Genomic DNA, 11,053 nt, shown 5'->3' with positions numbered 1-11,053 from the left:
CCATTTGCTGGGCCCAATGCAAACATGCCTTTCCTATAAAATAATCTTCATAGGATGATCCTAACTCTTTGATCTCTATACTGAGGACACCGTATAACAGATTGAAGAGTTAGGATCATCCTAGTTATATGCTTTTATGGGAAATGATATTTGCACCGGGGCCCAACAAATGAGTGGTTTGGATCTTCGAACAAAGTGGGCCCTATTGAACTTTTTTTTTTTTTTTGAAATGGTGAATAATATTGAATAAAAGGGGGGCCCCAAGAAGGGAAAACCCAAGAATACAAAAAGAAAAAAGGACACCTCAAGGAGGAAGATGATCAAACCATCTCAAAAAATCGCTCCCTACCCCTCTCCTAGCCAACAAATCCGCCTTCTCATTTGCGGACCTCCAAACATGGTTCAATTCAATATTTGAGTCCGCGATTATTTCCTCCATTTCATCAAAAAGAGCCAAGAATCTCCAAGGAGGAACTACGCCACCCTTCAACCATCGGATCACAATTAGAGAATCCCCTTCAACAATTAAGTTCTTCAAACTATCCCTCATAATCTTTTTTAGTCCTTGAAAAGCCGCTTTAACTTCCGCCTCCATAGCATCACACTCACCAATCGGACCGCAAAAGGCCCAAAGCACCTTGCCACTATCTTCCCGACATAAGCCTCCCAAGCCGGCCGGACCCGGATTCCCAAAACAAGCACCATCAAAGTTCAATTTTAGCATCCCATTAGGAGGTGGCTCCCAGCTATGGACAATGATATTAGCCCTCTCACTACTAAAGCAACTTCTCGCCAACCTTCCCAGAGATCATAAGCCGATACAAACCGAAACGATGGATGACATCTCGTCCATGCTATAGCCACCGCAATAATGCGTATAAACAGATAATGAGGAGATTTGGATACCCCCTTAAACACCCTAGCATTTCTCTCCTTCCATACTACCCACCATGTAGCAAGCAAACAAACTTTCCATAAGATTTTACTCTTTCTTTTCCAAGGCACAAAGCTCCAAAGATCCAGCAACATCTGGATAGATCTTGGGAATACCCAAGTAATCCCAAATCTCAAGAAAATACGACCCCATATAGTTCGGGTAAACAAACAGTGCATGAAAAGATGATCCACAGATTCCCCATCCTCAAGATAGAGGGGGCAATGATCAACAAGCCACATGCCACGATTTCTCAGAAAGTTAATGGTTTGTATCCTTTCGCGACACACAACCCAACCAAAGATGCTAACCCGAGGTGGACAATGAAATTTTCATACCTTTGCTGAAAAAGAGGGAGCAAAACATGGCATCAAGCTTTTATAGAATGATTTGACAGAGAAAATCCCAGAAGAATCCGCAGTCCATAATCTCCTATCCTTTCCTACTCTTTTAATGTAGCAGCTATCAAGGATCCTCTTAAGATTAGACACAGACTCTTGCTCCCAAGCAAAAAAAATTCTTCTATAAGCTGGATACCACACCAAATCACCACCACTACGATCCAAGCATTCACTCACAAAAGCTTCTTTATTTAGAGCCACCCTATAAATCTCCGGGAACAACAACCTAAACGCCCTCTCTGCACACCACACATCTTTCCAAAATTTGATTATGTCCCCTCCATAAACTCTAAATCTAATATTCAGGTTAAATAAGAATGACATTTTTAAATTATCTCTCCACACCGTCAGACCCTTTTTCTTAAAGTTATCAAGTGATTCCCAACCTCCAGACTGACACCCATACTTACTACAAATAACCCTGGCCCACAAATGAGACTGCTCCTCACCAAATCTCCATAACCACTTCCCTAGCAAAGCATGGTTGAACTCCCTAAACCTTCTGATACCCAATCCGCCTTCCTTAATGGGCGCGGAAACATCCTTCCAACTCACCAGAGAAATGGCCTTTTTCTCCTCTGTTCCGCCCCACAAAAATCTGCGTTGAATCATTTCTATTCGTAAGGCAACGCTAACTGGGCACTTGAATAAAGACATAAAATATATAGGGATATTTGCCAAAACTGCCTTGACTAGAACCAACCTTCCTCCTCTAGACACTAAATTTCTTTTCCAAGTGTCTAGCCTCCTCCCTATCCTCTCAATTATCGGCTCCCATAATACCTTGTTTGGTCTTCCAACCCCCAAGGGCAACCCCAAATACGAAGAAGGTAAATGTTCCATCTCACATCCCAGGATCTCTGCCAACTCCATGGCCTCCTCCATAGGGATATTCAAAGCAAACATCCTAGATTTATGGAAGTTGGATCTTTGCCCCGATATGATTTCATAACATCTCAATATAGATTTCAAATTTAACACTTGGAGTCTCTCTGGTTCACAAAACAAAAGGGTATCATCCGCAAACTGGAGGTGTGAGACCTCCACGCAATCACTTCCAATTCTGAAGCCTTTAAACAGTCCCACCTTACAACCTTTGGCTAGCAACATACTTAGGATTTCTGCTACAATAACGAACAAGAAAGGGGATAGAGGGTCCCCCTGCCGAAGGCCACGGGACGACTTAAAGAAGCCAAAAGGGGATCCATTTATCAAAATTGAAAACCACGCAGAGGCTATATACGATTTAATCCACTAACGCGATCTATTTCCGAAACCCATCTTACCAAACAAAAAGTCTAAGCAGTCCCATTCCACTCTCGTAGGCTTTTTCCATATCCAATTTGCATAAAATTCCTCTCTTATTAAGCCTCCGGTAATAATCAATGGCCTCATTGGCAATGAGGGAACAATCCAATATCTGTCTCTTTGCTACAAAAGCACTTTGATAGTCAGATATAATTAGCGGTAGGACTTTCTTCAGTCGCTCAGCTAGAACCTTAGCCAAAACTTTATATAAACATCCCACAAGACTAATAGGATGGAAATCAGAAATTTTTGATGCCCCCACTACTTTAGGTATGAGAGCAATGAAGGTAGCCCCAGTACCCATGTCTAACTCCATACCATTGTAAAACTCCTTGAAAACATCCAAAATATCCTCTTTCACATATTCCCAACATGATTGGAAAAAGGCAAGGCAAAAACCATCTGGCCCCGGAGCTTTATCTTTACTTAATGAAAATACCCCTCTCAATCTCCTCCTTCTCAAAAGATTTTTCCAATTCCATACACATAGATAAATCCAGACTGCTAAACTCCATATGTACAGGTGTTGGTCTAGATCCCCCTTCAGAAGAATATAAAGATTTGTAAAATTGTAAGACCACTTTAGTGATCTCATCTTTACCTGATACTTCTACTCCGTTATCCACCAAAGACTCAATTATGTTTTTCCTCCTTCTTACACTCGCCACGGCATGAAAATATGCCGAATTTTTGTCCCCCTCCTTTAACCACCTAACTCTCGATTTTTGCCTCCAAAAAATTTCCTCATGTAACAACAACCCATTGTGTTCTTCTTTAATTCTACCAAGCTCCTCCCTCAAATTACCACTCCCTTGCCCTGCTTCCTCCAAACCCGAAATTTCCCCAATCCTTCTTTCCAACCAAACTTTACAAGTTTGATCCTTAAGCCTTTGCTCCTTCACCCATGCCCTTAATTTCTCCTTCACAAATCTAAGTTTTTTTACCAATTCTTACATCTGATGGACCCTCAAATTGGTAAGATGCCCACCATCTTCCCAACCTTTCCTCCATTTTTGGAGCCTGTAACCATGCAATCTCAAATTTGAACGGGGGAGGACCCTAAGATTCCATCCTTGGATCCAAGATGATAGGGCAATGATCCGATACAGAATGAGCAAGGGACCTTTGGATAACCTCCGGAACCAGACTTAACCACCCAGGACAAATTAGGAAACGATCAATCCTGCTCTGGGATTCACCCCGACTCAAGGTGAAACGGGACCCAGACAATGGGAGGTCAATTAAATCATTCTTCACAATGAACTTATCAAATACCCTCATGTTCTTAACCGATCTCCTACACCCAAGTCTTTCACTAACAAACCTAATCTCGTTAAAATCACCCCCATACACCATGGATGATTCCATCTAACCCGAATACCATTTAGGTCCTCCCACAACAACTTCTTCTCCGCCCCTAAAGAGGGGCCGTAAACCCCAGGAAAAATTACACATGATGCGTCCTCCTTCCTCAAAAGAACAGTGGATAAGGAGTAGTTTCCTTTCCACTTATCCACAAGAGACCACACAGATTCCTCCCAAGCCACTATAATACCCCCAGAGGCCCCTTTTGATTCCACAAAGGAGAATCCCCAATCTCCCCTAACTCCAAGATTCCTCAAAACATATCTATCTACCATTTCCAACTTTGTTTCCTGAATGCATAAAAGAGCCGACTTCCATTTTCTAACCACTTCTTTTACCTGAGCCCTTTCCGCCAAAAGAACTCAGCCCATTTATATTCTATGAAAGAATCTTCATAAGGAACCAATTTTTACATATTTCCTACCCTGTCTCCCACTCTTCTTTTTATTTGAAGGCGAAGACTCCACTTCCCCCCCCACTCGCTCTTCCCCCATTATTCATCCTCAGACTTCAACCTAGCTAGTTCCCTAATCGATCTCTTTTCGGAAAGAAAAGCCGACTTTGATGCCACCCCCGCAACCTCTCTAACCTCTGCCGACCTAATCATCTCTCAAAAATCTTCCAACGGACCGGAGTAGTTAACTCCTAACACCTTACTGACTTCAATTGTGTGGTCCACCATAGCCTCAACCCTATCTACCCCATACGCAACTTCTACTGCTTCCCCTCTTTCCAACCCACTACCAAAAGAAACCCTTACCTGGGAACTTTGCCCAGGTCCAATCAGAGATTCCTTCACAAAAGCTACATCTTGGAAATTAGGAATGGATTGAATCGAAGATGTCCTTTGGAATTCCGGATTTTGCCTGTCAAATACCCCAAATTTGCTACTAATTCCCACACCTGCTCCCTGCATTTCAACAGAAGGAAACAGAAATTCATTATCTAAAACGGAATTAACAATTCTAGTACCTTCGACCGGTGCGCCGCGAGGGATACAAACCCTTAACCTCTGCAGAGGGGTAGAAATTTGCTCAAAGTTGACTTCACCCCCTCTCCCCTGAAGACTAGGGCTGTGACACCATCCTTCCATACATGAAATAGACTCCCCTATTCTTTGAAAAATTGTTTCTGCAGGAATCTCCGATATGGACTTTGAGAAATTCGAAGGTAATCTCTCCGGTGAGGGTGCCTTCTTTGATAATGAGCTGACTGATCTCTCTGATTCCACCACAACCTCTTGGTCAAAGTCCAGCGACGAAACCACCCGACTTAAATTTTCCTCCGCAGACCCCCAAGTTACTCTCCGAACAGATTTACTAGGCAATACTAAGGTTCTTATCTTGGTTTACGGATATATATTCTTCCATATGTAACTCTCTCGGACGAGAATGGCAGATGGCCGGTGAGAAGGATATTAGCGGGAAGCTCATATGCGACACACTTTGACCGCTCATAGCTGAAGATCTGTTCAACCCAACAGTTTGGTGAATCTGATTCTTTAAGAATCTAATGAGGCCAACTATCTCACCAACCATAGGTGCCAAAGGTCCATCAAGGCAATAGAGCCCATGGTCCACAGCCTTATTAAGACATTGGGCCTGGTCCCCCTGTACATTTAAGACCCGCCAAGTCTTCTAATCCCAAAGACTGACATCTGCCCCCACAAACATTGATTCTGCCGGTTCTATCCGGTCTCACCTCTTGAGCATGATAAGGCTCGAATGGCACGTTGCAATGAGGCGGATATCGCAAGGATGTATCTGCCTCCATCTGTTGTAACGATGCACCTTCCGATGACACTTGTGCGGGCTCCAGATTCCAGTTAATTGGAGTTTGAAATTCGAAACTCTCACTATGGTGCGCCTCCTCGCTATCATGAACCGAACCAGCACCACTCTCATGCGCCTGAACGAAATTCAAGCCCTCCCCGTTTGCCGGAGGGTCGCCTCAGACATCGCCGATCATTCCTGGGCATATATCAAATCCATTATCCGATTGGGAATCATCACTCGATTCTTCAAAACTAGAGGACAATCCATGAAGGTTTGCTACTTGACTGCAACCAAGTCTCTTTTCCGCTTTCACCCAAATTATCTGGTCCTCCATACATGCCGGAATAGCCACAGAGATGGGGCAATTGCTGCTGGTTCGAATCTTCACCTTAGCCATTCCATAGCCCCGACCACTTTTGCAAGAAAAGTCAAGATGTTCAACGTCACCGATTTTACTCGCTACTCTTTTGAAATTCTCCTCACACCATGCTTGAGGTGGCACTCCGGAAAAGAACCACCAATCCGATATTCTCAGCTCTGCAAATTTTGTGTTCCAAGGTAGTAATTCCACAAAAGGAGAGTTCAGTGCCCGTCTCCATACCGATTGAGCATCTTGAAGGCTTATCCCAAGCGGAAGAACAACCATTACCTCCAGCAGATCCACCTTGTTCGCATCGATTTTAGGCCTCGAACCAAACTTCCTTCCGAGCCAATCCGCCAATGCCGGCACATTTCCAGACCATCCTTCGCGAATCTGTCCCCAGAGGCTGCATTGAACCTTCCCTATAGACAATAAAGGAACAATGTCACTACTACCGGGCTTACCTTCTACTAGTTTATCATCTGAGTGTCCATCGTCCCTTACCTGAGCTTGATCTTTGTTAAGCTCGCCATCACCTTCACCCACACCCTGTACTGCTAGATTAGTATCTGTACTCGCCCAAACTTTACCGCACTGCCGGCACTCCACTCGTCTGCGAAAATTCCTAATCGCACATCTTCTGCACCTCCAATCCCCTAGCCCTTCTTCTTTTCTTCTCAGAAAAGCTCTATCGATTCTCCTGGACTTCTTATTCTTTGACCGCTGCCAAGGCACCACCATATCTAACCCCTAATCTGAAATCCTACAACCTTAAACCCGAGTTTTGGGCTGAAAATTAATTGTCAAAATCCAAAACAAACAGGGCCTAAATGGTTGTATTGACTTTAGTACTATGATATATGCCTCGATTTATTTTAGACAAATGATTGTATTGCTTGTGGTATCGAATGCCTTGCATGCTTGAGGGTTCGCATTTCAGGTGTGCAGCGTTGTCGTGTGCCCGACCTGGAAATTGAGTCGGGGGCGTGACACATATGTATGTTCTATGCACCTTATATCAAGGGGTAATCGATGATAATTTTATGAAAAAACCACAATAATAACGTTACTTTGAGAAATAGTAGGCCTCGTTTATTATCTAGTCATATTAGGAATATCGCCATGTTTCATAGAATCGTCACACTTTAGATTTCTAATGCATCCTCGACATAGTTTTATTTAATCAACTCATATTTACAGAGGATTTTAATACTAATGCCAAACGGTCTTTGACATATACATATACTTTTACATAGATGACACTAGTAGTCACTTATTCAAATACATAGAAAAAGCCTAATTAACTAAGCAAAAGGCTTTTGGTTGTACCAGTCAAGGTTGGTGCCATAGCTCACACCAAGTATGTCGCAGTATCTCTTGTAGAATCCGATGCGGTTAGCGACCACAACATTGTTCCCTTTGCCACATTCAAGTCCCCCATTGATGATGTTGGTGGAAACACCGAATCCAAGAAGGCGACCCGCGGTCTTATCTTCATTGGATGCTGTCCATTGGCCTGTGATGGCATCATGGCAGGAAGGTTTTTGTGATTTAGAAGTCATCCAATACCATATTGCTGTCTTAATTAAATGAAACGGTAGCATGTGGAAACTAGATCAGGGTTGGCGAGAAGGTTTGCGCCAATGGCTTTTCCAGCTGGGCCGTAGTTGTAGTTGCTGCAACCATGAAAATACAAGTCAAGATAGTTCTCTAGAAAGCTAAATCTAGAAACAACAGAAAAAAAATGCATGGAAAAAGAAGAACTTACTATGAGATTTGAATGGGACCTCGGCCGTGGTATTTTTTACCATAAGCGCATGGAAATTCTGCATTTGCAACGCAGTAATCTACTGGATTCTTGCCTTGTTTTTGAAGGAAGCAATATCCCCATGAATATTGGTCGCCTGGTGCAGTTGCCCACTTACCTGAATTCATCAATTAATGAGTCATTAATTAATCACAGATACTAGATCCACGTTAAGTTGAAAAACTAACACGCATAATATATATATATATATATATATATATATATATATATATATATATATATGAGGAAAATGATTGTGAGCTTGAAGCTCATATAGCTTATATGAGCTTAAGGGCCCAAACACATGTGGGCCCACATTGTTAGGATGATCCAAACCATTCATTTGAAAGGCCCTTACATAGATAGGGTGTGTACATAAAATCGGCTCCAAAGGATCATCCTAACCCATCCAAAAGTGGAGGGCAAAATGGACAGACACCGTTTGCCACAAATCTGCCCATTTTTGCCCTCCACTTTTGGAGGGGTTAGGATGATCTAATGGAGCCGATATTTGGTACACACCCTATCTATGATGGGGCCTTGCGAATGAATGGTTTGGATCACCACAAACAATGTGTGACCCATGTGTTTGGGCCCTCAAGCTCATATAAGCTATATGAGCTTCAAGCTCACAATCATTTTCCTCATATATATATATATATATATATACATATATATATATACATATATATGTATATGTATATATATATATGTATATGTATATATATATATGTATATATATATATATATATGTATATATATGTGGATTTTCTAAGCTCCATCGCAAAAGGGTTTCTACGGCTGGTTTGTTGCACGTCAGACCAGCCACCTCGTTAATGAAGACAAGAGCTGTTGTCTTCATTAACGAGGTGGCTGGTCTGATGTGCGACAGACCAGCCGCGAAAATGCTTTTGCGATGGACGCTAGCAATTCCCATATATATATATATATATATATATATATATATATATATATATATATATATATATATATATGCGTGTACGTATATGTATATGTATATATATAGGGAAAACATTTTGTGAGCTCGAGCTAGAAGATGATGAACTAAACAATCAACGACATTGGACGTAGTAAATAGGGACACGACTCTACTTTCCAGCATCCTCTCTCCACAGGGCTCTATCCATTCCTATGCTAATTAGTTGTTTTGTTAGATTACTTTATAGTTATCTTTATCCGTATCTTAGTTATCTTTATTCTAACTAGTTGTTAGTTATCCTTTTTCATTACTATTGAGGAATGTAGTGAATGAAACGTTTTGAAGTAAGGAGGCCCTAGGCCCCCTACTGGCTATTTCTCATTCTTTCTCTTCTTCAATTTTTATTTTTTTCACAATACGATCTAGGATGGTATTAGAAACCCACCATTAGTTTCATGGGATGTGTGAGCCAAGCAAACTGCAATCTCCCATTTACGTGTGTCAACGTCCCCAACGGTGCCAAAGCCATCAAAGGCATTTGCAGCATCAATGAAAGCATTGTAACTGTACAAGCCTTTGCCTTGGCAAGTGGGGTCATTTCGATGCTTCAGCATTTGGTCGAAGAGGGATGGAGTGATGATGGAGGCCACACCTCCATCACCACACCTCCATCACCGCTCGTAGTGAAGTTTTGTGTCAAACAGCCATGACAATTGCTCTGGCAGCCTGCCCCGTAGTACGCGCAGCTGGTGCCACAATAACCATATTGGCTGCAACAGAGCCCTCCCGGGTACCGAGCTCCACCAGCTTGTTTTCCACATTGCTCTGCAAAGGAACCTAACAAAGAGGCTAAGGAGAGCAAAATCAAGATCCAGGCCTCATTTTTCGTAGTAGATAGATGTGTTGCCTAAGAAACATAAGCGCTATCTATAGAGGGTGGGAGAGAGAGAGAGAGGATTTTTTTTCCTTATGACTAGTCAATAATAGTCATCCCCAATTGAATTGAAGGCAAAAGGAATTCAATGGTGACAGGAAAAATTTGCAATAATGACCCAAATTAGTTACTGGATATGCCTTCTTGTGTTTGTAGGGGTTTTTGCAAAAAGAGTAACCTACTATACACTATTTGTGAAAAGAGTAACATAGTTTGGTAATGGCATTTGGCCATTTTTTTGCAAATGGGGTAAATTTGACGAGTCTCTTGACCGAATTCAACCATACGATGATTTTAAATTTTAAAATGACAAATGTACCCTTTATTTAAAGAACTCTAGGGTCAGGGTTTTGATATTCCCACTACCCTTGATCTATAGAGCTTTTATATAGTGTAAGCTTGCATGGTTCGGTATTTTTCAGAAAAGTAATGTGCGACACACCATAGGATGATCCAAACCATCCATTTGATGGGCCACAATGTAAATAGGCAAATTTCCATAAGTTGATCCTAGCCTTCCAATCTATAGAGGAAATGCATGTTATAGAAACCTCAATACGTCGGAAGGCTAGGATCATCCTATGGAAATAATTTTTTGGCCACAACCTATTTAGGGCCATAGGATGATCCAAGCCGTCCATTTGATGGGCCACAACGTAAATAGGTTGTGCCCAAGAATTTTCGGTGTGGGATTATGATATTCCAACATCCCCTGAGTTTTAGAGTTTTTATATGGTGTAAGCTTGCGTAGATCAGTATTTTTCGAAAAGTACTATACGGCATACAATTGGATGATCCAAACCATCCATTTGATGGGCCACAATGTAAATAGGTTGTGCCCCAAAAATCATTTCCGTAAGATGATCCCAGCCTTCTAGTCTATAGAGGAACCACATGTTATGGAAACCTCTATAGATTGGAAGGCTAGGATCCACCTATGGAAATAATTTTTTTGTGAGAATATAAGAATATACCATGCTCTACGTGAACGTGACCCATCATACAGTGTGGTCTCCAGTTTCGTACCCGCCATATATAAAAAACAGTGTAAGCATCGAACAATATCTTGATACGGAGATGGCTCCAAATTTAGGGCGGCTTTGAATTTTCCCTTCACAAATGCCATTAATGGAGCCTCAATGATATGTCTACTTGTCCTGGTGGATGATACTAAAGGTACATCACAGATCTCTACCGAATGACAATGTCTCTCTCGTCCCTTATCTGT

General features: G+C 41.9%; 1 pseudogene across 1 annotated transcript; it reads right to left on the bottom strand.

The window, feature by feature from the left end:
* Positions 1-7,373: 7,373 nt before the first annotated feature.
* Positions 7,374-10,824, bottom strand: LOC143886036 (endochitinase-like; annotated as a pseudogene). The gene is made up of 4 exons (XR_013253673.1): positions 10,800-10,824; positions 9,337-9,728; positions 7,913-8,069; positions 7,374-7,820 (listed from the first exon to the last, which is right to left on the bottom strand). The product of XR_013253673.1 is annotated as an endochitinase-like (transcript).
* Positions 10,825-11,053: the final 229 nt, after the last annotated feature.

Source organism: Tasmannia lanceolata, unplaced genomic scaffold, assembly GCF_043159265.1.
Source record: "Tasmannia lanceolata isolate RefF3 unplaced genomic scaffold, GAP_Taslan_0.1 ptg000011l, whole genome shotgun sequence".
Taxonomy (NCBI): Eukaryota; Viridiplantae; Streptophyta; class Magnoliopsida; order Canellales; family Winteraceae; genus Tasmannia; species Tasmannia lanceolata.
This window is presented reverse-complemented; position numbering and strand designations above follow the sequence as displayed.